This window comes from Furipterus horrens, unplaced genomic scaffold (assembly GCF_987537825.1).
Source record: "Furipterus horrens unplaced genomic scaffold, mFurHor1.1.pri manual_scaffold_11, whole genome shotgun sequence".
Classification (NCBI taxonomy): Eukaryota; Metazoa; Chordata; class Mammalia; order Chiroptera; family Furipteridae; genus Furipterus; species Furipterus horrens.
In genome coordinates this window covers 69040622-69054933 of record NW_028327181.1, presented here as the reverse complement: position 1 = coordinate 69054933, position 14312 = coordinate 69040622, and the positions used below count along the sequence as shown (strand labels likewise).

General features: G+C 36.8%; 1 protein-coding gene and 1 pseudogene across 1 annotated transcript in view; one reads left to right on the top strand and one right to left on the bottom strand.

Moving 5' to 3' along the window:
- The window catches only part of PPM1E (protein phosphatase, Mg2+/Mn2+ dependent 1E), a 107496-nt gene that overhangs the window by 45570 nt on the left and 47614 nt on the right, over nucleotides 1–14312 (top strand). The gene's annotated exons all lie outside the window — the stretch shown is intronic.
- Nucleotides 1222–6461, bottom strand: LOC149998168 (small ribosomal subunit protein eS1-like; annotated as a pseudogene).

Sequence of the window (14312 nt, the reverse complement as noted above, 5' to 3'; positions counted from 1 at the left end):
TCTGGGACAGCTATAAAAGGCCCAACATAAGAATCATTGGTTTGCCAGAGAATGAGGAAGATGAACTAGAACTTGAAAAATTGAGTGAAAATATAATAAAGGAGAACTTCCCAGACTTGGGGAAGGGAATAGACTTGCAGGTCCAGGAAGCAAGGAGAGTTCCCAAGAGACTGGACCCAGGGAGAACCACTCCAAGACACATTATAATCAAAATGTCAGAAATTAAAGATAAAGAGAGAATCTTAAAAGCAGCAAGAGAGAAGAAAAGAATTATGTACAAAGGGGTCCCAATTAGACTATCAGCTGACTTCTCAAGGGAAACCCTACAGGCAAGAAGAGACTGGCAAGAAATATTCAAAGTAATGAAAATCCAAAACCTACAACCACGAATACTCTATCCAGCGAAATTGTCATTCAGAATAGAAGGACAGAGAAAGTGTTTCCAGGACAAAATAAAACTGAAAGAGTTCATTAGATCCAAACCACTGTTATATGAGATGTTAAAGGGACTGGTTTAAAAAAACAGAAGCTAGGGAGATGAAACAAAGGCAAACTAAATAGGCAACGAGAGTGGAAAAGGAACTGTGGGTACGGGAAGCATATTGGGGGGAGGTTAACAGGGAGGGGGAATGGGGAAAGGGAGGGAGATGATATAGGAATTGGGGATCAAGGTAGGAGGGAATGGAATAGACGGAGAGAGGTTGGGAGGAACTGTATGCACAACTAATGGACATAATCTAAAAGGGGGGGACAACTGGAGGGAGGGGGGCCACCGGGTGGAGGGGAGCAGAGGGAAGGGAAATAGGCACAAATGTAATATTTTAATCAATAAAACACATTAAATCTGAAAAAAAAAAAATTTAACCAAACCTCAAAGATAAGCTATATTGAAGGGGGAGAATACATTAAAGATACATTTAATCCAAGTCTTCGTGGAGAGTCGCTGTGGTTTCCTGCTTCAACAGTGTTTGAACAGAACCTTGCGCTCAATACTCATCTCAGCCAGCCGCCCGGATCCATCCTTCTGCCACCTCCTCATAGCGCCCTCTGACTGCCCCAAGGCCACCACTGCAGCGCTGCGCAGCCACTTGTCCTCCGCCACCCATCATGACGTCCATGCCCATGTCCACCTTGCAGGCGCACCAGGACTTGGAGGCCGCCATCAACCACCAAATCATCCTGGAGCTCTACGCTTCCTACGTCTACCTGTCCATGTCTTTACTACTTTGACCGCTGTGATGTGGCTTTGAAGAACTTTGCCAAATATTTCTTCACCCATCTCATGTGGAGAGGGAACATGCTGAGAAACTGAAGAAGCTGCAGAACCAGTGAGGTGGCCGAATCTTCCTTTCGGATATCAAGAAACCAGACTGTGGTGACTAGGAGAATGGTCTGAATGCAGTGTAGTGTGCATTACAGTTGGAAAAAGTGCAAATCGGTCACTACTGGGCTTGCGCAATCAGGCCACTGAAAAAAATAACCCTCATTTGTGTGACTTCATTGAGACTCACTACCTGGATGTGCAGGTGAAATCCATCAAAGGACTGGGTGACCACGTAACCAACTTGCGCAGATTGGGGGCCCCTGGATCTGGCCTGGCAGAGTATCTCTTTGACAAGCACACTCTGGGAGATAGTAAAGAGCTAAGTCTTAGGCTGCCTTCCCACAGCCATGGGAGTGACTTCCCCGGTCACCAAAGCAGTATGTGCGTGTTGGAGTTACTTTGACCTTTTCTATACCTTGTACCAAATCATCCACTTATGTCCTTCATTTGCACCATGCTTTCAAATAAAGTAATTTGATACCCCCCAAAAGATATATTTTATCCAATTATATGATAAAAATTATTGCTTGCTATCATTTTAGATTGCAAGAGAGAAATTAGTTTCAATTTGTAAATATCTCATGTACAAAGATTATTACTGTCTGTATGGTTTTTATATACTTTTAAGGAGATTTTCTTCTAGTAATGGATTGTGTGACCCTTTAAAATCTGTCTCAGTCTTCTTTGTAATGAGTTCAGTGTTTATTTAAATTCTGCTGGCTAGGATTGAGCATGCATTTTTGAGTTCATGGGATATGGCAAAGCCTGCATTTAGATTTAAGTCCATGATCTTACACTAATGTTTTATCCAATGGAAGTAACCAGTTAAAATGTTTTAGGCCATTAAAATATGTAGATTGTTTACACAGTAGGTCTGGGAGTAGAACATTAGAATCTGTAGATTTTTTAAATAATTTTTATTTTTACTCAGTGCAGTACATATTAAATTTTTTTGGTAAAGTAAAATAGTATGCTGTAAAGCTGTAATAAAATAGAGCAGTCTCTTACTCTGTTCTTTACTATCCCCAAGTTCTCCTCAGAGGCAACTGTTTTTTAATGTTTTGAGTTGCTTCTTCTGGGATTTACCTATATGTCTCTGAATAATGTTCCTGTTGCTGTTTCTTGCTTTTTCAATTGTAGATTCTGACTCTTTGTTTCCTACTTGAGAAGGTAAAGATTTAATAATCTTATACAACTCCTGTTACCACCTACCCTGCCACCCAACTCTGGGTTGTAGGTTGAGTTAAATTTACTCTGCATAATAAAATAAAAATAATTTTTAAAACTTATTTTTTAATAATTTTAGACTCATATAGAAGTTGCAAAAATGGTACAGAGAGTTCACATGTATTCTTCACCCAGATTCCCCAAGTAACAACAACTATTTCTGTATCCCAAATTCAATATCAGTGAAAGGGTGGAAAAAAGACAAGGCAAGTCTGCTTTTTTGGCTGAGTGCACATTTCTACCAACACATGCAAATAATAGGGAGTAAAAAGCCCAATATTCATATATGAGTGCAAATGGACGCAAATTTATTACAACCTGCATCTGTGTATACAGTTTGTTTGGTTAAGATACCAAAAGAGGGTTCTGTAGGCTGAACAAACTATATAACCATACATAGTAAACTTATCAAAACCAGAAACTGACATTGGTACAATACTAAACTACTGACTTTATTTGGATTTCACCAAATGGTATCTGTACTCCTCTTTAAAGTATTTTTTTCTGCTGTATAGTTCCATGAAATTTCATTACCTGTGTACGTTCATATGACCATCACTACAATTTAGATACAGAACTCCCAAAGAAACTCGCACATGCTATCCCTTTACAGACACAACCCAGCCCTAACACCCAAAAACCACTGATGTGTTCTCTATCACTATAATTTTGTCATTTTAAGAATGTCACATAAATGGAGTTCTAATATGTGACCTTTTGAGACCTTTCAGTAAGTATAATGCCCTTAGATACATCTACACCGTTATGTGTATCGATAGTTCATATCTTTCTATTGCTGATAGTTTTTATTTTAGGGAGATATGACAACTTGTTTATCCGTTTATTCATTGCAGGATATATGGGGTTGTTTTCTTGCTTCAGGTACTGGTTTTTGTGTGAATATAAGTTCTCAGTTCTGCAGGGTAAATACCTAGGAATGTGATTGCTGAGTTGTGAGATATTTGTTTAACTTTATGAGAAACTGCCAAACAGTTTCCAGTGTGTCACTTGACATTCTGAGTGTGTAGTGAGTATCACTGTACCATTTTACATTCCCACCAGCAGTGTATGAGAGAACCTATTGTTCCATATACTTACTTGCATTTGGTATTTGTATCTGTTTCCTAGGGCTGCCATAACACACTACTGTAAAGTAGGTGGTAGTTTATAGTCTCCCACAGTTATGTATGTTAGAAGTCAGAAATCCAGGTGTTGGCAGGGCCATTACTCTGAGGAAGGAACTGACCCATATGTCTGTCTTAGCTCCTGGTAGTTGCTGGTAACCCTTGGTGTTCCTTGTGTTGTGGTAGCATAACTCCAGTCTCGGCCTCTGTCTTTCATATGGCTGTCTCCTTCTTTGGGTGTGTCTGATCTGTGTTTCTGTGTGTGTTCATATGGTCGTCCTAAAGGACACCACCACCCATTAGACTTGGGTGTATCTACCCTAATCCAGTATACCCTCATCTTAATTAATTACATCTGCAAAGACCCTCTTTCTAAATAAGATCACCTTCTGAGGTTCCAGATGGACATGAATTTTCAAGGAACACTACTGAACTGAGTACAGTATTTTCAGTACTTTTTATTTTAGTTATTCTAATGGGTATCTTAGGATGGCTTTAATTTGCATTTCCCAGAGTTTCTCCTGTATTTTCTTCTAAAAGATTTATAGTATTACATTTAGACCTATGATCCATTTGGAGATTAATTTTTGTATAAATTGTGAGGTTTAGGTCAAGGTTCATTTTTTTCACTTAGAGATGACCAGTTATCTCAACACCACTTATTAAAAAGACTATCCTTCATACAGAAGGTCCATAGACACATGAAAAAATACTCAAGATCACTAGCCATCAGAGAGATGCAAATAAAAACCACAGAGATATCACTTTACACCTGTCAGAATGGCCATCATCAACAAATCAACAAACAACTTGTGCTGGTGAGGATGTGGAGAAAAGGGAACCCTAGTGCATTGTTTGTGGGAATGCAGACTGGTGCAGCCACTATTGAAAACAGTATGGAATTACCTCAAAAAAATAAAAATGGAACTGCCTTTTGAACCAGCGATACCACTGCTAGGATTATACCCCAAAACTCCTAAAATCCTAATTCAAAAGAACTTATGCACCCCTATGTTCATAGCAGCACTGTTTACAATAGCTAAATGCTGGGAACAGCCTAAGTGCCCATCTGTAGATGAGTGGATCAAAAAACTGTGGTGCATTTACACAATGGAATACTATGCAGCAGAAAGAAAGAAGGAACTCCTGCCATTTGCGACATCATGGATGGAACTAGAGAGAATTATGCTTAGTGAAATAAGCCAGGCAAAGAAAGAAAAATACCATATGATACCACCCAATACAGGAAACTGAAGAACAACACAAACAAAGGAACTAAATAGAACAAGGAACAGAATAACAGTTATTAGAGGGGAGGGGGGAAGGAGAAAAGGGGGATGAGTTAGGGAAGGGTTTAGTCAAAGAATGTGTATGAATGACTCATGGACATGGACAACGGGGAGGGATATGATTGTGGGAGAAGGGGTGGGCTGGGTGGGGGGAGCAATGGGGGAAAAATGGGACAACTGTAATTGAAAAACAAAATAAAAATTCTATATAGAAAATAAAACACCCTAAAAAAAAAAAAACTGTCCTTTTCTCATTGAATTGCTTTTATACTTTTGTCAAAAGTTAGCTGTTCATACATGTCTGAGTCTATGTCTAGTCTCTATTCTGTTTTATTGATCTCTGTATCAATCTCTACCAATACTATCTTTATTATTTTTATCTATGTAGCATGTTTTTAAAAGGATAGTGTGATTCCTCCCATTTTTTCTTTTCATAATTCTTTTTTTTTTTTTTACAATATCACAAAAAGGATTTTTTGTCACCATTAGAAGTCTGAATTTTAAACAGATTCTTGGACTTGGCTCATATCCATCAACTCTCTCAACTTTAGCACCTATCTCTACCCAGTATCTTTTCCAGAACTGCTAACCTCACCGTGAAGCTCCATGAGTTTTCCCAGTTCAAACTTGGGCCGCTTCTGTATTTTGATCTTTCTAACAATGACATCATGGAGTAGATAAATAGATTGGCAAGTCTTTTCTATGTCTTTTCCAATGCTACCTGGAATCAATTTATTGACCACTTCTTTATTTTTTTAAAGATTTTAGTTACTTATTTTTAGATAGAGGGAAAGAGAGGGAGAAAGGGAGAGAAACATTGATGGTTGCCTCTTGCACGCACACCAACTGGGGACTGGGCCTGCAACCCAAGCATGTGTCCTGATCAGGAATCAAACTGATGATCTTTTTGTTTTGTGGGACAATGCTCAACCATCTGAGCCATGCTGGTTAGGGTGTCCACTTCTTTCAAGTCATTTGTCTGCACCTCTTGGGTCATGTTTTCCATCATCTTTTCCAGATTGGGGAGACCTGTTGATACTGAGCATTAAGAGATCTTTCAGATCTGATTGTTACTTATATATTTTTTAGTAAAACCAACACAATTGGTGAAGCAGATAACCATTGGTAGTCTTGACATCAACATAAGCTTCAGTCATGATCTGCCAATAGCACATTTTGTCATGGGTAAGAGCCACACCATGGAAATTAGGCAGTTTTTGCCCTGAACATCCTCAGTGATTAGCTTGAATTTTCTAAATGCAGCTTAATCATTCTGCAGATCAGCTAGGTTCACTTCAAAAACACGACTCTTGAGACCATCAGGTGTGATTTGGTTCCTTGACTTCTCATGACTAATGTTTTTCGAATATTTCTTACATTGAACATAGCTATTGTTTTCACATGATACCAATCTTTCTTAGAAAATCGATCAACCACTTTCTTCTTGGCTCTTTCTTTGCCACCTTTCGTAAGGTGCTTGTTCTTGCCAGCTGCCATGGTGCTGCTCAGTAGCCAAAGGGCTTTTCAAAATTATTTTAGCTATTCTAATTAATGTGCCTTTTCATATAAGTTTTATTATTTATTTAAAAAATTATTTTAAATTATAATTAATATACAGTATTATATTAGTTTCACCCATATAAGTTTTAGAAATAGCTGTCTATATCTACAAAATCTACAAAAATGACCTGTTAGGATTTTCATAAGAATTTCATTAAAGCAACTTCAGATCAATTTTGTTTGAGTTCACATCTTTACTATGCTAAGAATACACTATCTCCAGTTATTTAAGCCATCTTTTTTAAAATTGTTCAGTTACAGTTGTCCCATTTTTTCCCCCATTGCTTTCCCCTGCCTTCACTCCCACAGTCAGTCCCCACCCTGTTGTTGATGTGCATGGATTCTTTATACTTGCTTCTTAATTGGACCCTTCCCCTTCTTTCCCCTGATACGCCCCTCCCACTTCCACTCTGGTCACTGTCAGTTTGTTTATTTCCACATCACTGGCTCTGTTTTGCTCATTTGTTTGTTTTTGTTCATTAGGTTCCGCTTATAGGTGAGATAAGGTATTTGTCTTTCACTGCCTGGCTTATTTCACTTAGCATAATACTGTCCAGTTCCATCCATGCTGTTGCGAACGGTAGGAGTTCCTTCTTTCTTTCTGCTGCGTAGTAGTCCGTTGTGTAAATGTGCCACAGTTTGATCCATCCATTTACTGATGGACACTTAGGCTGTTTCCAGCACTTGGCTATTGCAAATAACGCTGCTATGAACATTGGGGTGCATAGGTTTTTCTGAATTTCTGTTTCAGGAGTATAATCCCAGCAGTGGGATTGCTGGATCAAAAGGCAGTTCCATTTTTAGTTTTTTGAGGAAATTCCATACCTTTTTCCATAGTGGCGGCACCAGTCTGCATTCTCATCTTTTATTTCATCAGCATTTTTCAGTTTTCAGCATATATATGCTATGTGTTTTGTTAGGTTTATACCTAAATATTTCAAAAATTTTCTAAATTATTGTAAATGGTTTTGGAAATGTTACTAGTTGTATTGTGTTTCCACTATAGCATTAATTTTGTTTATTAAAATATTTTTGAACTAGTTTTATACTTACAAAAAAGTTGTAAAAATGGTATAACATTTCTTTATATCCCTTACCTCACTTCCTCTAATGTGACTATTTTATATAACTATAGTATAAACCCTGGTACTATAGTATTAAAGAAACTTTATTACTTATTCAAATCGCACCACCTTTTCTGCTAATGCCCTTTTCTGTCCTAGGATCTTATCCTGCATCCCATATTTTATTTAGTTGTTATTTCTCCTTAATCTCTTCCAGTCTGTAGCAGTTGCTCAGTCTTTCTTTGCCTTTCATGGCTTTGACAGTTTTAGTGATTTGGTTAATTATATTACAGAATTCTCTACATTTGAGTTTGATAATTTTCTCATGTTTAGAAAGAAGATATGCATTTTTGGCAAAACACCACAGAAATGAAGTTTCATTGCATCATGTCAAAGGATTCATGATGTTGATATGTGTTGCTTTTGGTGATGTTTACCTTGATGACTTGTTTAATTTGGTGTTTGCCAGGTTTCTCCACTGTAGTTTTTTCTTTTTGTAGTTAATAAGTATATTCATAGTAGCTTTAAAAATTAGTTTTCTTTTGTGACCTGTTGGTTCATTAATTTCATAAACAATTGCTGAGCTCCTACATTATGCCTAACACTGTGAGAGATTCACAACTGGATAGAAAAAGTTATCTCTCTATCCTCTGAACACCTGTACATAATGCTCTACTACATAATACATTGTTTACATGTAGTTTCTTGTATTTTAATATTCTCTTTCTGCTTTTCTAATAAATCTGGGTTCTTATTTTAGTTCCCATGTAGCAATTAGAATGAAACTGAGGAATTTGCAGTATTAGAGCTTCATTGTTGATTTTCTTAATGCATTTAGAATATTTATATTCAAAAGTACAGTTCTTTTTTATTTTTAGAGCAACTCTATAATCTGGCTTAAGAATTTATTGAATTAAAAATTTTTTTGAAATCTAAATTGGTTGACTTAACATATTCTATTTTTATGATTCAGAAACTTCTAAGGTGTTTTAATTTTAGGATTTTATATTTATAACATATAGAAATATCTAATTTTGGAGTTATAGTTAAATATATTAAGAACTGTGTTAATAGATTTGGTTTAGAAAAAAATTCTGCAGTAAAGACAGATTTCCTTCAGTGAAAGGCACTTATATACTATTCCTTCATTACCTATAATCTATGTTTTCTAAGAAGGTTTTCAGGCATTATCTTATTGTCCATTTTCATCTTTGAAATTTATTCAGTTCTTAAATATAAAAGGTTGCTATTAAAGTATAAGAGTACTACTTGATCTATATTATAAAATTAATGATAGACAGTGATGGAACCATAATCCATGTTTTTAAACTTTAAATACTATTATTCAGTGACATCTCTTAGTCTGCCTGAATATTCAACAATTTAGTGGCTCTTATATTTTTTTATATTTGTTATTTTAGAAAAAATTGGTCTGGAGGTTAGTAGACAAATGATTTGAAATTCCATTAACAGTGTTAACTCCAAGAGCTTTGGATAAGGGATTGTATGACTATCATTCAGTTTCTAGAATGGTGTCTGTATTTAGTGTTGAATAGTTTCCTCCTCTGACTGGGATGTGTTCCAAGACACCCAGGGGATGCCTGGATCACAGATAGTACTGAACCCTATATACAAGACACGGCAAAAGTAGGTTTACAGTTGCTCATATGGAAAATAATACAATAATTAATAAAAAATACAAGAATATCCGGCCAAGATGGAGGTGTAGACAGACACGCTGCATCTCCCTCCACAACTAAGAAGGAATACCTCAAAACGAGAGGCAACCAGAAGTTCCAGAAAATCAAGCTGCATGGAAGTCCAACAAACAAAGATATAAAGAAGAAATACTTATCCAGACAGGTAGGAGGGGTGGAGCTGGGGCAGAGAGGACGTGGTATGGTGCTGGCAGCAGCAGGCCAGTAGAAAGCACAATCATATGTTTTTAAAACTAGGGAGGGACACCTGGGAAGCACTCCCAGCACCAGACCAGACCACACAGCTCACGGTTCCAGCACTGGGGAAAATAAAGCCTCATTGCTTCTGACTGTAGAGTCTGCTTGTTTAAAGGGGCCCCACAGTCCTAGATTGTCCACAGACCCACCCACTCTGGGAACGATGGCCAGGGTAACAGCTAGAGAGGCACCAATCTCATACAGAAGTGGGAGAGGTGCCTGGAAAAGGGGTGAGTGCTGAGCAAACGGCATTGTTCCCTTTCAGACCCCTCCCTCACATACAGTGCCACAACGTGGTGAAACGGGTCGCCTGTACTGACAAATACCTAAGGCTCCTCCCCTTACAACATAGCAGGTGTGACAGCTCTACCTAAGACACAGAGGCAAACAAACACAGGAGCCTGTCAAGATGAGGAGACAGAGAAGTATAGACCAAAAGAGGGAACGGATCAAGGTTCCAGTGGGAGAACTAAGCGACGAGGAGATAGCCAACCTAACAGATGCAGAGTTCAAACCACTGGTGGTAAAGATGCTCACAGGCTTGACAGATATGCTTAAGTATGGCAAACACATGAGGGAAAAAGTGAAGGCTATGCTAAATGAAACGAAGGAAAATCCACACAAAACCATTGGTGAAAGGAAGGAAACTGGGGTTCAGATCACTGATTTGGAACATAAAGAAGAAAAAAAAACAGTCAACCAGTACAGAATGAGGAAACAAGGATTGAAAGAAATACGGAGAGGCTTAGGAACCTCTGGGACAACTTTAAACGTGCCAACATCCGAATCAGAATGAGAAGAGGAAGAGCAAGAAATTGAAAGTTTATGTGAGAAGATAATGAAGGAAAATATCCCAAACTTGGCTAAGAGAATAGGCACACAGGAAGCAGAGAGAGTCCCAAACAAGGTAGACCCAAAGAGGACCACACCAAGACTCATCATAATTAAATGCCAAAGGTAAAAGATAAAGGGAGAATCTTAAAAGCAGCAAGAGAAAAGCAGAGAGTTACTACAAAGGGGTGCCTATAAGACTGTTGGCTGATTTCTCAAAAGAAACTTTGCAGGCAAGAAGGGACTGTCAGGAGGTATTCAGTGTGATGAAAAGCAAAAACCTACAACCAAGATTATTCTACCCAACAAAGCTATCATTTAGAATGGAAGGGCAGAAGAAGTGCTTCCCATACAAGGTAAAGCTAAAGGAATTCATCATCACCAAGTCATTATTACATGAAATGTTAAAGGGACTTATTTAAGAAAAAGAAGATCAAAACTATGAACATTAGAATGACAACAAACTCGCAACTATCAACAACTGAATCCAAAAAAATGAAAACAAAATCCAATTAAGCAAATCATAAAAGGAGCAGAATCATAGGGATGGGGATCATTTGGAGGGTTATCAGCTGGGAAGGGGAAGGGGAGAAATGGGGAAATGATGCAGGAATTAAGAAGCATAATTGATTGGTACAAAATAGACAGGGGGAAGTTAAGAATAATAAGTAATACTATTTATAATATTTGTAATAAATATTAATAAATTATTAATAATAACAGTAAAGGTGAAGCCAAAGGACTTATATGCACAACACATGGACATGAATTAAGGGAGGGATTGCTGGAGGGAAACGGGGTACTGGGTAGAGGGGAGCAAAGAGAAGAAAATTGAGACTACTGTAACTACATAATCAATAAAATATACTTTAAAAAATAATACAAGGATAAACTGTTTCACAGACTCACAACTATAAACCTACTTTTTCCCCCACCGTGTATATACATTCCTATGATGAAGTTTAATTTATAAATGAGGCACAGTAAGAGATTAGCAACAATAATTGATAATGAAATAGAACCATTTGACAATGTACTGTAGTAAGAATTATGTGAATGTGGGCTCTCTCTGTCAAATATATAACCAATCTGACACCTGAGAGGGCTGTTAAGTGCCTAACAGGCTGATAGCTATACACCATGAATACACTGGACAAAGAGATGATTCATTTCATGGATGGGATAGGGAAGGGGAGGTGCAAGATTTCATCAGGGTACCTGACCTCTAATTTAAAACTTATGGATTGTTTATTTCTGGGATTTTCCATTTAATATTTTTGGACTGTGGTTGTCCATAGGTAACAAACCACGGAAAATGAAACTACAGGTAAAGGGGATTACTGTATGGTCTAAAACAAACATAAAACTTGGAGCAGCTTTGTATTAGGAAATTGGATATATGGAAATAAATAACGATTTGGGCATGTACTTAAGATTTAGTTATTGTCATGTTCATTCAGTTTCTTGTTAGATACGTAGCGAACTTGAGCCTTGAGCATTATTATTTAACAGTATGTAAGAGGTTTTGGCAAGAAAATACTCATTTATGATATTCTTTGCTGACCATGCCTCTCATGGCCTTTATATAATGAGTAAAGGCAATAATAACGTAACAGATTTAGCAAACACCATTTTTATGGAAATATCCTACTGTGCTATTCATTCATATTAGTTTTAAAATAAGCTATTTTGTGAATTTTTTATGAGTAGTTTTGGCATCTACAGATAAACACTAAAATGAAACTCTTAGCATGGAATCATGGAGTTTCTTCCTCCACTATGGTTTTATTGAATTGGTATTTTGCTTTAAAAAATTTAATATGTTCCCATTTATGACATAAATGGTCTAATATATTGCTCTAATTTTGGACAAATATTTCATTCTGAATAAAAATATGCATTAACAAATTATTCAATAAATAATTTTAAATTTTAATAATTGATAATTTAGTATGTACTTTAGCAAATACTTAACTCTGTGTACATGTCATATGTATATCTCTATAGTATACTTTTATTTAAGTCAGAAGTGTAAAGGTAGCTTTCAAAGCATTGCAAAGTTCTTAGAAAGTACTGATCTTATTACCTGAGCTCATGTTTGAACTAAAACCTACAATACTCATTTCTTATTATAAAGACAATAAGGAGACCCTGTCTCAGGGGACATAGATTCTCTCACAGTCACTTGCTTTCAATACAGCTTTCAGTTCATACTACCCACCCACGATGGTCATATACTCTGACCTTACTTCGTCTCAAAAGAAATGTAAACAACATCTCAGTGATTTTTACTCTAGCTCTTCATGAGTATTGCATGACTTCAAATCTATAGGTCTGCCCTTTCAACCACCTTCCTGGGAAATGAACTATTTTCTGCTGCTTTAAGCACAGAGAATCAAAAAATAGGTACCAAATTCACAAAGGCAATATAAAGGAATGGCATACTGTTTTTAAAATAATTTGATGCTTATTTAAACAAGCTCTTTAGCATCCTGTTGACAGGTGAACATATTTATACAAAATGCTTTTTCTGGGTTGTTGTACAATAACAGTACATAAATTTTAGAAAATGTCTCCAAATAATTCACCAAATACAAAAAAAGGAAATTGTAAGTTGCTCCAGTTGAATTGAAATTGCTCTTAATATCCTGTTGATGACCCTAAGATACTTTAATGCTACTAAAAGGAGTGTCTTGAAGATGATTTACTACACCCACACATAGAATCCTCTGAAATATAGGGTGTTCATATTCAGTAACCAAAATATTAAAGTAGTGTAGATGAGACTTAGGTGAGGGGAGTCATTACAATGTTCATTTTTCCCTCCATGCTTTCTCAGATTACTTGGAATATATTTGGCCAGCTCTTACCTTTGGAACTTTCACTTTTCTAGTATATGAGTAAATTTTTTCTTGCATTTTTAAAATGTTACTTCAAGTCTCTGAAATGCTCTAGTTTCAAAGATCTGGGTACATAATTACATCTTTATTAGATGAGATAATTTATATACATAAAGTATTAGAGGTGGCTTACAAAGCTCATAAAATACATCAAGGCAATCAAATGAGATAAAATGGTATAAAAATATGAGAACAGAAAAATAAGCAAAGTGTAATGTTGGTTAACATATAGAATGTATATGTTAAAATCCTAAATGCTTCTTAGGGATAATGTGTATGAAGGTGCAAAGTCAAATGCCTAGAACAGAGGTATTTAAAAACTTTTGGCTTAATTCTCATTATTGTTTGGCACTATCTTAATTCCGTCTTCTTTCAGTCACTCATTCTAAAAATACATATTGAATGCCTGCTGTGTGTCATGCCCTGTTAGGCACTGGGGATACTAGAGTGAATAGACAGACATAGTCCCTACCCTCAAGGAACTCCTGTTCTACTGCGGGAGGCAGACAGTAGACACTCAGACAAAATAATTAGATAATTACAGGTGGTGGTGTTTTGAACAAAATCAAACATAGGAATAGAGAGTTATTGGGGGTAAAATTACTTAAACTTTAGTAACAGGGAAGGTGTTCCTGTGCAGATGGCATTTAAAAAGGAGCCAGCTATGTAAATATTTGTGAGAAGCGTATTCTAAGCTGAAGGAACTGAAAGTGCAAAGGGGATAAACTAGGTGTGATCAGGAGTCAGAAAACAGACTTGTGTGACTGGAGCTTAGCACATGAAGGGGAGTGTGGTAGGAGAGGTCAGAGATATGGACAGAAGCCAGGTCTTTTTTGTCAATGGGCAGTGACTTAGTCTTTCTGGATCTTAGTTTCTTCCTTTCGTATTTTGCCACATCCATTGAACTGTTCAAACCCACTGAGTTAGTTTATTTGTACCAAGTTTTTCACTAAATCTGCTAAGTCCAACTAAGGTTTATTTCTTCTAACGGTCAAACTAAATGGAGAGATGCTTCAGTGTTTTCCTTGCTGGTTTTCT